At 41.6% G+C, this 13,359-nt stretch overlaps 1 protein-coding gene across 1 annotated transcript in view; it reads right to left on the bottom strand.

Moving 5' to 3' along the window:
* HTR2C (5-hydroxytryptamine receptor 2C) overlaps positions 1–13,359 on the bottom strand; it is a 443,326-nt gene that overhangs the window by 101,792 nt on the left and 328,175 nt on the right. The gene's annotated exons all lie outside the window — the stretch shown is intronic.

Here is a 13,359-nt window from a genome sequence, read left to right as displayed (position 1 = left end):
TCACTACTATGCCTAGAAGGCATAATACTATCTCTATTTGTAATAATCACTATCACAATTGTAAGCAACCACTGTACGCTAGTTAACATAGTACCCATCCTCCTCCTTGTACTAGCAGCGTGTGAAGCTGCCCTGGGTTACTAGTACTCGTGTCTAACACATACGGCATGGACTACGTACAAAATCTAAACCTACTCCAATGCTAAAATTAATTATTCCCACAACCATACTAATCCTCCTGACATGGCTATCAAACAAAAACATAGTATGAATTAACGTCACATTATACAGCATATTAATCAGCTTAATATCCCTAAGCACCCTAGGCCAACATGACCACAACAGCATAAACCTCTCAGCTACCTTCTTTTCAGACCCCCTACCAGCACCCTTAGTTGTACTAGCAACATGACTTCTCCCTTTAATGCTAATAACTACTCAGGCCCACCTCTCCAACGAACCTCTAAACTGAAAGAAACTATACATCACCATACTAATTACCCTTCAAGTATTACTAATTATAACATTTACCTCCTCTGAATTCATTATATTTTACATCTTATTTGAGGCAACACTCATACCAACCCTAATCATCATTACATGATGAGGAAACCAAGCAGAACGTTTAAATGCAGGATCCTATTTTCTCTTCTATACAATAGTAGGTTCACTCCCCCACTTTTTTTCAGATTTTTTACAGATTTTTGAATAAAAAGCACCTAAGCATAGTGTGTCAATAAAAGAAGACCAAAAAATATGGAGCTAAAGGCATCAACCTGAGCAAAGCTTGAAGCAAGGAGAAACATGTATGCTGAAATGCTCTGATTATATTCATGGGTTTGGTTGGGTAGACAAAGAAGTTTCTAGCAATTAATTTGGCTCTTTGTAAATATTCAAGCATATTTCTAAGGAAAAGTTGTACTGTGAAACTCTATGGCACATTCTACAATGACTGCCTTTTATTTTATAAATTAGTTCATATTCTTATGGAAATGTCAGGAAACTGCACAGAAACTCTGTGCAAAAGCTCTTGACCTTGCTCTATGATTTCCCATCACTATATAAGCAAGTCATTCGATTAGACCTCAAAGCTAGCTTCCATACAGACTACTATTTGCTCTAGTAAAAGAGATAGATAAGAAAGCTTATGTTGTATTTGGAAATTCATGCAGCTAAAATCACACATGGATACATCATAGCCAGTGCTAAATATTCACTAAATAGCACCCATATCCTATTGTAAAATCCCTGTTGCTGATTCCAAAATTATAATGCCTCAACTTAAATAATATATTAGGCAGTTTTCTCAGGAACATGGTGTAGGGAGTTCCATGCATGGATCTTCCTGAAACAGGAGTAATTTTTTGTTGTTCCTCAGCTTCATTGCGACACTACTTTCATCAAAGACTGCTTGTGGCTTAGAAAATGTATCCAAATTTAGGGAAACTGCAAGTCTTAAAATTAACATCACTGATTTGAATAAGTTTATTATATGTATTTTCAATCAGGTTTTCTTGACAAAGTTCTTTCTGTAATTAGAACTTGTCAAAGTGGTTATAGCTGTCTCCAAATGCTCAAATTCCAACAGGGAGTCAATGTTTAACTTGGTAGAGACTAACTCATAAAACTAGAGAAGTCTAGCAGGGATGTAAATGTGTCACCCCAACTGTTCGTTAAGAGCAGTGTTAGAAAAACTACTCCTGATAAGCTCATTTGACTACATCTGATACCACCTCTATAGCAACAAATGATCTTGTATTCTTTTCTATCCTTTGATTCCATGTAAATTAGTGCTTCTTTTTTCTTGGATGCATTGATGATGAACTTTGGGGAGAACATGTATGATTCTGAATGGAGTCTGTACTATGATATAAGTAGGTTCCTCAAATGCTTACTGGTTAATGCTGTATGCTTAGGCAACATAGAAAAGCCACAGGAAAATAACACTGAAAATGACATGAGGAAAAAAATCGTAAATTAGGCCTTTGTACCTGTGCTAATGTGGTGGTCTGCTCTTCCCAACTGACTAATTAGGACTGATGAATACTCTCGATTACCTAATATGGACTTCCTAAATTCTTTCACTACTACCTTATGTACCCCACTGTTTGCTAGGCCACCTTGAGTCCCTCTGTGACTAGTATGGGTTGACATGCACACCCAGAAGTGTCTACTGAGTCATACCGTAAAATGGAATGTGAGTTCCTTCAGTGATGAGGACCATTAAATAAACTGCTATAGAAATTTGCTCGTATGGAATGGGCCAGTGTGCATTACTAGATTTGTAATACTATGGATTAATTTCTAAGCCAGATTTCTTTCTGTATTTATCACAAAGGCCATGACTACACTGTAAAATTCTGCTAATAACATTTATTTTTATGTAAATGTTGCAGTAACACATAGAACACTTTCATCTTATTACTAGCTACTGACATCTGGGATGCATATATTTTCTCCTTGGCATAATACATGAGAAAAATAAGGACAGCCAGGAAAAAAATACATGATTAGCCAAAAAATACCAAAGAAGTCAATGCTAACACTTTCTATTTTCCATCAGTCTGAAGTGTGGCTAGGGTCAGTTTGATGTCATGAGTTACTTCCAGGGCATAAAAAGTCCTTTATATTTAATAGTGATTTGCAAAGGCTCAAGAATCTGTATAAAGAATGGGTATGTATAAAAGAATGCCTTCAATCTTCCTCTACTTGAATCCAGTAAAATAAAAATTAAATTCTTTCACTAATAGCTTCAATGAGTTTCAACAGGAAAAATATAGTATTCTATGGTCCAAACAGGAAACTCCAAATTGACTTCAAGTTTTAAATTCAAGGCACGTTATAGTTTGGCATGTGCCTAAGTTTTCTAGCTTCCTCTAACATTAACACACCCAGTCTTCTTACCACACAAGGCTAATATCTCTGATTATATCATGTATTCTTACATTTCCATTCATTTTTATGTCACTCCCACTGCCTGGATGTCAAGGTCTGCTCCTTCTCTGCCTGTCAAAATCCCAGTCAAGTTTTAAGAATCCACTTGAATTTCAACTCTCTTGGCAAGCATCTAGAATTTGCCTCACACATACTAGACCTTAAATGAATTCTGTTCAAGTGAATAAATGAATGAATTAGTAAATGAGGCTTCTGAGCTGATACAGTCCTCTCAGTTTTTGTATACATCTAATATAGCATCTGTAAAATGTTACTGTAGTGGAATGTATATAAACATATAAATATATTTATAAAAGTAAATTAAGTCCAGGTAAATACATATATTCATTTTTATTTTCCAGAACCTAGCAAATGCTGTAATACAAAATAAGTCTCCTACTTAGTACCAACTTGTTGAATGAATGAGTGCATTTGTTAGACAGAAAGACAGAAATGAGTGGGATGAAAAGGAGAAAGGGGCCCCCAAAGATAATTCAGGGAGTTGATCAGATAGAACCAGAAAGCCAGAAATGACTCAGAGAGTTAATCAGATGAAGCCACAGGGTCCAAGAGTGACTCAGGAAATGTCCAGGGTCCCCCCAGATAAGAAACATCAGAAGCACAGGCACAGCACAGCCCCTGTCCTCATTTCACCAATCAGAACAAGCCTAGAGAGCTGACAGCTGTCAATCAAGGACCTCTCTGCCCTGCCAAAAACCAAATAAAAGAAGCCTCAGAATGAGCATCCACGCCTGCCTATCTGATCTTAGGCAGGCCTGCTCTGTTACTCTATGCAGAGTACATTAAAACTTACTTTCCTTTCTTGACTTTGGTCTCTCATTTCACTATATCTGACTTCCCTGCAACACGGAGCTGAGTCCTTTCCTTTCTAACACATCTATTGTTAAATTCAAGTCTATGATACTTATTTCTTTTCATTTAATGAATTACTTATAGTTTTTTATTAGACATTGAAGAGTATTTCTCTGTCCATTGTGGTAGGAAAGAATATGTACTAAAATTTTCAAATATCCCTCAAAAAAGATTAATCTTTATAATTATATTAATACTTATTGTTTTAGGGGGTATTTCAAGTGACTATTAGACCTATGGCTAATGCCAAGTATTTGTAACTCTCAAGTAGTGATATAAATCCTGCTGATAAATGCCAAAGAGTTCATAATATTGTGAACAGAACATAATGTTGTGTTTGTAATATTTTGATGAACCTTATTTTATCCTTCTGAGAGGCATTCATTATTAGCAAGCTGTGGCAGAGACTGTTTATCTAAATATCACCTTGAAGGAGAAATTCACACATTGAAACTAAAGTTGTCTAACCTTGAAATTCATTAACAGCAACTTTGAGTTTCAAGAAAAAGTCATTTGCGTTTCATATTGTTTCAATGAGTCCCTCCCTGACCATTAATTTTCAGTCACCCCTCCCTTCTCTTACCTCACATGACACTTACTACAGATCTGTCACTTGGTCTAAACTGCTCTGTATTGTTTTTTTTATTTCTTTCAATACACATAAAGGGTAGGGATCATGTGTCACTTGTGTGTAGACACCTAAACATTTGAAGGGCAGAAGAATAGGATAATAGGGATCTCTCTCAATGTTTTTTAATAGCAAGGTAATAGTAATAAATTGGTAGGGTCAAAGTTTAAGTAAAATTTAGACTATATAGATAATAGTAAAATTTAGAATGGATAGATAATTTTAAATCTAGTTACTCCAATGTTACGCACTACTGAAGATGAGCAATGCTCTCCTTTTGTTGGGGGTATATACTATTATATTACTATATATACATGCTCTGGGCTATTTAACTTAATAGGAATAACTATCAAAATAGTTTAGTCAATAATTAACTCCTTAACTGATAGGAGATGTTTCTTAATGTTTTAAGAGTCAAGGACTTAGAAGTATAAGGAAGATTTATACAGAGTGAGAAAGCTTTTTGTTTTCAGTGTTAAAACAATACATTGTCTTTACTATGACCAACAACAGCACATTATAGTTAAGTAGTGTTTTTAGGTGGTAACTAACACCATGACATATTTAACTTAGTTTGGAAAATATGTTAGGTTTTCACTTGATTGTAATCTGGAGAATAAAGCACAATCTGAAATTTCTTTTCATGTAGGCAACATATCACTGGCATGATACATCAGTCAAGCCCTTGAATTATGCATCCTTCTGTTCACATTAAAAAATTACTATGTACGACTAAAGACTTTAGTCATTGAAGGCCCATGTTGAAATAAACAGAAGCAAGAAAAAATTAAGAATTAGGTCATTTCCTGACATTAAAACTCAAGCACTTTGAATTAGACAAATTAGTCAGTTCCTGGCAGAATCAAGGCTAGGAATGCTTGGGAAGCCCTAAGGGCCTTGATTTTAAAGGACTCTAGTCTGCTTCAATGGTCATACCCTGGATATAGACTCCACGCCTGGCTCTCATGTGACTCACCTTTGTGCTACTGATAGGGAAAAATTTACAAGGATGGCAATCTAATCCAGGTGGGCTCCCTTCTGTTTCTCTTCTTAGCAATAGCAACAGAAACTCCCCCACCGCTTAACTTCCCACTCTGCCAGGCACTCACTCCCTAAGCTTACTCCCCCTTGCCTGCTCATTGGCTGTGCACATAGAAATGTTGCAGATACAGAAGCAGAAAGATATATATTGCTCCCTTGCCTTTGTTCGGGGATCAGACCTTGGGAGATTACTCCCCTCTGAGCCCACCTGTGTAAAATTAAACCTCAACATTCCAAGACCTCCGAGTGCCATTTGGTTCTTCCATCAGTGATCCAGTTCAGGTTTTTCAGGGTTTTTTTCCATAACATTTGGTTCCCTGACCGGGAAACCCAATTGTGCTGGCCCTCTGTTGCCACTGGTTTGGGGCAACAGTGGGGCAGTGATGGAATGGGCAATCACAACGGAGAAGGTGTGTCTTGCCTGATCTTTTGGCAAATTCCTGCCACCCAGTTGTCTTGGGCCAGCTGTGCTCCACGGTTCCCACCAGACTCAGGGAGGCTTCGCAGGTGAGGACCTGGTTCCGACGTCAGAGCACGGTAAGGCCCAGGGGCCCCTGAAGCATCCAGTTCCCACCCATTGGGATGGAAAGGAAGCCTGATCACCTCCCGGAGACTTCTTAGAAGTCTCACAGTAGACATTCCCAGGGGGGGAATGTTTAAACTCTGGTCTGAGTGTGGGAGTGAGTGTGCAGAGCAGCTAAAGCTGTTCAGTCTGCACTGAATCTGTGATTCCACGACCTGCGCTACAGAATCTGAGTGGGCCCGTTACTGTATTCGTGGTTGGCCACCATGACATAACAGTGACTCAGCTTCGGCTGACCTGGCCCGGGACTTATACGGGTGCACCTTAGTCAAGGCTGATCAAAGTCTCCAAGAGGAGCATGAACAGATGGGCATCTGACTGGTCTTCTCTCTAGAGGAGGCATCCCTCCCTTGTCTGTTGTCACAGCACCATCCACAGACACGTCATGGGGTCAGGGCATAGCAAACCCACAGTTCTTGACACCATGATCAAAAATTTGAGGAAGGGATTTTCAGAAGACTACGGAGTAAAATTAACTCCCAGCATGTTAAAAACCATGTGTACATCTGAATGGCCCACCTTTAGTGTAGGATGGCCTCTGGAAGGGGCCATAGATGTTCTAGTAGTCCGGCGGGTCATCACTGGAGATCCAGGTCATTCCGACCAGTTCCCATATATTGACTCCTGGTTAGGAATTGCCCAGACCCTTCCCCCTTGAGTGCAATTTGCTTGCAATAGGCAGGGACAGGGTAGGGTCTTAGTCGCCTCAACAAAGAAACCTGCGAAGAATCAACAGAAGCCTGAGACTCCACAGATTCTTGCTGCTGACTCAGAGGAAGAGCTAATATTGCCCCCACCTTATGTGCCCCCAAGGCCATCAGCACCCAGCCCTCCAGTCCTGGACATCCTGCTGCTGTCAGCCTCCCCTCCAACTCTAGAACCAATGAACCCACTCTCCCTCAGACGAGCAGCCTGACTGCACCCTTGGCCAGGAGCAGGATCCCTTCAGATGCCAGTGCAAGAGACGTGAGAGCCTGAAAGATGTAATAAAGATGTGACCATCTGCCTGGCCGGTCCATGCTTTATTATCAACCCTTCTCCACAACTGACCTCCTGACCAAAGTTTCTTCAGTCACTCAACAACCAGGAGAGTCTCCTGGGGACTATTATGAAAGACTGTGTGGAGCTTATCACATCTATACCCCTCTTGACCCTGAGGCACAAGAGAGCCAACACATGGTCAACACCTCATTCATGGCCCAAGCTGCCCCAGACATCAGACGAAAGCTCCAAAAACTTGAAGGGGCCAGCCTCCTGGCAAAAGCCTTTAAAAAAAGATGTTCAAAAGGCAGAGAAAAGCTGGCTGCCTAGAAGGGGGAGGCATAGGATCTCCCTAGCCAGGGAGCAGTGTGCTTACTGTAAAGAGGAGGGGCATTGGAAGAACAAATGCCCCAACCAAGGCAAAGCCCTGAAGCCCAGTTGCTTCTTGGAGGAGCCCCACAGGGAAAGGCTCATTGGCCTGGCAAGAACAGACTCAGTTGACAAGGACTGGGCTCTCTCCCTCTTGGCCCCCATAAGCCCTTGGTCAAAATGAAAGTGGGGGGCCAAAACATGACCTTTATGGTTGACACAGGGGCAGAACACTCTGTGGTCACCCTCCCTGTAGCCCCCTTCAGTAAAAAGCCTGCAACTATTCTCAGAGCCACAAAGACAGCGGCAGTACCCCCTCTCACAAGAGGCGAGAGCAGGCATCCAGGAACAACTGATCAGACTCGGAGAGGCAGGCATTCTAATCGAGTGTCAGTCGCCCTGGAACACCCTGCTTCTACCAGTCAAAAGGCCAGGAGGAGAGTACCTGCCTGTTCAAGACCTGCGAGCCATTAACAGAGTGACTGTTTCTTTACACCCCGTGGTCCCAAATCTGTACACCCACCTCAGCTGGATCCCAGGGTCTGCCAAATGGTTCACTTGCCTAGACTTAAAAGATGCCTTTTTCTGCCTCCAGCTGGCTCCCCAAAGCCAGATCTTGTTTGCCTTTGCATGGACTGAACCGGATACGGGGTGGCAGATGCAGTTAACATGGACATGGCTTCCACAAGGGTTCAAGAACTCACCCACTCTCTTTGGAGAGACATTGGCTGCAGACCTTGCCAGCTTTCCGAGAGAAGCCACTCACTGCGCCCTCCTCCAGTATGTAGGTGACCACTTCCTTGCCAGTAACACCCCCCAAAAAACTGAGAAAAAGGCAAAAAGGCCCTCCTACAACTGCTGTCAGACTCAGGATACAGAGCCTCATGGAAAAAGGCACAAATCTGCCAGCAGCATGTCTGGTACTTGGGCTTCCTCCTCATCCAGGGAGAAAGGGCACTAGGGCTGGAGAGGAAAAAGGTCATTAATTCCTTACCACAGCCCCAGGTGAAGAAAGGCATATGAGATTTCTGGGGCCCACTGGATTCTGCAGAATGGATTCCTGGATTCTCATCAATGGCAAGACCCCTCTATAGCCTCCTGGGAGGGCCAGACCAAAAGACCCCTGTCTGGACAAAAGAGGCAAAAGCCACCTTCCTGGAAATAAAGGCTGCTTCAGAACAGACACCAGTCATAGGCCTGCCAGATATAAAAAAGCCCTTTAATCTCTTTATGCATAAAAAAATAGCAATTCTGCTTTGCAAAGAACACCAAAAAGAAAACAACCCTATAACAGGCGAACCAGCTAGCAGATAAAGCAGCTAAAACAGCAGCCAATAAAAAAACAGACAAAGCTCCTTCCCTCACTATGGCCCTAACACCCCACTGGAGACCCCTCCATGCAGGTACACTAAAAAAAGAGAAGGACTGGGCCATGGCTGAAGGAGCCACCCTAACTGAAAAGGAATGATAGATGCTGCCTGACAAATGCATCTTTGTCCCAACTGCAACCGGAAGGCATCTAGTCAGCAAATACCATCAGCTCACCTACCTAGGAAAAACTTCACTGGAAGCCCTCCTCAAAAAGCAATACTACATCAGCCAGTTGCCAGCATTATGCTGAGCAGTAAGTGAGCAGTGCACGACTTGCACCAAAAATAATGCTCAATCTGCACCTTGACTCCCACCAGGTGTCCAAGGGCAGGATTTGCCCCCTTTGAAGACCTTGAGATAAACTTCACAGATATCTAGCCAAGGAGAGGACTCAGATACCTTCTAGCGACAGTGTGTACATACTCTGGGTAGGTCAAAGCCTCCCCGACCAGGACAGAATGAAGCCGGGAGGTAGCCAAAGTCCTGAATACAATTGTGCCCCAGTTTTGCCTACCATCTACAATTCACAGTGACAATGGACCTGCCTTTGTAGCAGAGGCAGTACAGATTTTAACTAAATCTCTCAACATTACCTGAAAACTCCACACTGCATACAGGCCACAAAGTTCAGGTAAAGTGGGGTGAATGAATTGCACCCTCAAAGGAACCCTAGCTAAGTTTTGCCAAGAAACTGGCCTCCCGTGACTGAACCTACTGCCCCTGGCTCTCCTGCGTGCTTGCTGCACACCTGGGGCTCAAGGCTTTTCCACTTTTGAGCTAGTGTATAGACACCCTCCCCCATGTCTAGGAAGCCTCCCAGAGAACCTACACCAGATAGGATATAAGGGAGCAAGAAAACAGCTCCAAGCCTTGGGAGCCACCCTAAATAAGCTGCAATAATATACCATAGAAAGCCCCAATGTCCTTAGGGACCCTAATGTATTTCTTCCAGGCTGGGGACTCAGTCTAGGTCAAAGATTGAAAAAGGGAACCCCTCATACCTCAGTTGACTGGCCCCCGCATTGTTGTTCTAACCACTCCTACTGCCCTCAGAGTTGCAGGCATCACTCTGTGGGGCCATCATTCCAGAATGAAAAAGGCCCACAATCCAGATGAAAAAATACATCAGTGGAAGGTCCAGCCAGATCTCCAGAATTCTCTCCTCCTCTGCATCCAACGATTACCCTCTGGATAATGAACACCTGCGTGCCATGGATCCTGGCCCCTGCCAGAGTGGTATCTTTCATCCTGGGTATTGAACTCTCTGCTGTTGCCCCTTGGACTGAAATATTCCTCAAAAAGTTGCCGTTTGTATTATCTATTGGGTAATCATAGGTTGTTTTGCTGTGCTTACCTGTTTCTCCTAACTATACTCAAGCCTCAGCCTGCATCTCCCCACTACCATTCTGTAATGTTATTTTTATACCTTCTTTCCCTCCCTTCCTCCCCCTCACTCCTGGGGAACCTCAGTGTGGTTGCATAAAGTCAGACAAATGGGGGATCGGGTTCAGTGCCTACACCTACATGTCTGCTAAATGTTATGATAAGAACAGGGCCACCCTTTGCCTTAAAGACAGGAAAAGGTATTGGACTAAAGCAATAGATAAATGGGATTCAGACTGTGCAATTAGGCGAAGAAAGGGATCCATTGTCTGCTGGACCTACCTCACCCACATTGGAATGTCTGATGGGGGTTGGGGGTCCAGAATCAAGCACGAAGGAACAGGGATGAAAAGGTCAAGCAGTCCTTAAAGTCACTAACTAAAGAGCCAATTTATTGTAAAATATTGACTTCTCAAGTTTTTCTGTAACAAACTAAGCAGTTTAGTATTTCTACGAGGTCTGCCTTCAGTCCCTTGAGTGCCCTCAGCTCCCACTGCACAACGTTGGTGCAGGACTGTGCTAAGGAGATGTGCCAAGGAGGACTGGGGGAAGGTGGGACACATGCCCTCCCAGTCCTTTTTAATTTTAATTGGCCCTTGAAATAGGTGCCCATCTCCTCTAATTGTGCAACCCCCTTCTGACATTTGCGCCTTCCGAGCTGCAAATGTTAAAATGAAATCCGTGGCTAGCAACTCTTTTAACTGGCCTTGCTGGGCCAGCGGTTCTGTTGCTCCTTGAACTATTAGTGGGACTCTGCATCTTTAACTAGCTCATTAACTTTATCAAGGAACACATTTCCTCTGTACAGCTCATGTGTATGCAGAGCCATCATGACCCTATCATAAACCAAGGCGATGATGTCTTCTAAAACAAACTGTTACAAGGACAGCAATCTAGTCCAAGTGGCTCCCTTCTGCTTCTCTTCTTAGCAATGACAACAGAAACTCCCCCACCGCTTAACTTCCCACTCTGCCAGGCACTCACTCTCTAAATTTACTCCCCCTTGCTTGCTCATTTGCTGTGCACATAGAAATGTTGCAGATACAGAAGCAGAAAGATATATATTGCTCCCCTTGCCTTTGTTTGGGGCTCAGACTTTGGGAGATTACTCCCCTCTGAGCCTGCAGGTGTAAAAATAAAACCTCAACACTCCAAGACCTCCGAGTGCTGCTTGGTTCTTCTGTCAGCGATCCAGTCCAGGTTTTTCAGGTTTTTTTTCCAAAACTTTACTACAGTTTCCAAGTGTAAAATGAGGGAGCTGAACCATTTGAAGTTTAAGGTCTCTTCTAGCTCTCAGACTCTGGGTACATACTCGTAATTGTCTTTCTAATTATCTGAGGAATATTGAGATATCCAAACCATTCTTTCAGTTTCATTGAAAGTATATTTATAGGGCAATGTTAATACTAATATTATTAATCTACAGCAAGATTGACACCCAAATCTGTTTGAAATCACATGAAAGATTTCAAAGTAAATAATCTTTCCAAAATCTAGACAACCATTTCAAAGACCTGATTTCCTAAGATCCCTATTTCAGTGCATGCATACCATAACATCTGGTATAAGTGGCAAGTTAAAAGTTAATTTTATGATTGTGTCTCAATGGGTCATTGCTTGTCCCCTTTCCTTAGTTGATGACAGCTCAGTCATCATATCCTAGGAATTATCCTTTTTCATATACACTATTCTGTGCTACAACCAGGTGCTCTATTTATGAGAACAGACCTCATTCCAGTCTGCCTAGGCAAAATTTTTTTAAGTTTGATTAATACTTCCTGCCAACTTTCCAAGTGAGAAAATTTACAGAGCAATGTGCTCTTTTAAAGCCATTAACCCTATTTAATCCTGATTAATTTCTTCTTTAAGGGCAAGAAGAAAAACATGTGGGTACTTTTGTCCCGTGGATGTTTAATCCATATACACCATGGCTTTGGTTGGAAACTCAAAATGTAGTGTTGCCTAACCAGTTAAACTGAACTCTTAATAATTAGACTTTGTACTAAATGGTCTGCCTTAGGCCAACTACAGGTAGACTGGAGTTAAGAGGGCCACAATTTGACGGAAAGAATGGTATAGTGGGAAGAAGACAGGGTCAAGAATGACTGACACATGATTTCTGGTTTTGGTGTTAACAATTCATTTTTCTATCATAAGCATATCACCCTCTCTGGTTGTCAAGGGGATAGAAGGAAAAAAAGAACATTGGTTACAGATGTTACACTCAATTCCTCACTATACCCTGATACATGGAATAATGATACTACTTCTGTTATCTAACTCTGTCACTGTGAATATTCAGTGGCATAAAGAGCTCACAGTTTGAAGTCAGAGCTGTACTCTAAACTCTACCACCCCTGAGCTGGGACAGATTTTTAATCCCGTGATCCTCAGTTTCCTCGCTTTAACAATGGATCTAATCATACCCAATAGGACATTCAGTAATTGGTACAAATGATAATAACAATAATTAAATGATGCCACATGTGAAAGTGCTTTTAAAATTTAAATTTAAAGGTATTTGACTTATGAGTGTTAAGTAGTATGCTTATATTACAGAATTTCCAATTTCTTATTTATAAAATGATATTATTACATCTTTAGGATTGCCAATCCTTGGTTTTTCTACTTTTCTATTTTTATTATCCTCTTGTGATATTTAACTCATATTTCCTTTTTCTGAAACATTTAACAAAGAATGAAAAGACACAGAGAGGTAAGGGATGAGTATGTGTATTTGGATTTAGGGAAGAGATAGCCAGTGAAGGCCTTCAGAATTCTTGACCATAGGTGAAATAATACTATTCTTTCTGATAAATATATTTCAGTAGTCCTTAGGGGCATCAGAATTCAAGATGTAGGGAGAAAAAAAATATTAACACATGGATTTAAAATAAATTGCAGCAAGAATACTCAGGAATAAAATAATAATGAGAGTAAGCTAAAGGAAGGCAACGAACTTTGGCCTGTGCATCAATAAGATAGTCCTCCTGCCAGATGGGCCATTTCATCACAACCCTTTTCTGGCTGCAGATTTGAAAAAATGGACATATTGGAGCCAGATTCAATGAAACTTACCTTATTCATATGAGTTGCTTTAAGGACAGCTCACATTTATCTTAGGAGTATTTTCAATTACAATGGACATTCTCCTAAACAATTTAACGTATACTGCTACCAGGTGATAGGCACATTT

The sequence above is a fragment of the Manis pentadactyla genome, chromosome X (genome assembly GCF_030020395.1).
Source record: "Manis pentadactyla isolate mManPen7 chromosome X, mManPen7.hap1, whole genome shotgun sequence".
Lineage (NCBI taxonomy): Eukaryota > Metazoa > Chordata > Mammalia > Pholidota > Manidae > Manis > Manis pentadactyla.
Note: the sequence above shows the minus strand (reverse complement) of the source record. Positions and strands in the feature narration are given on the sequence as shown.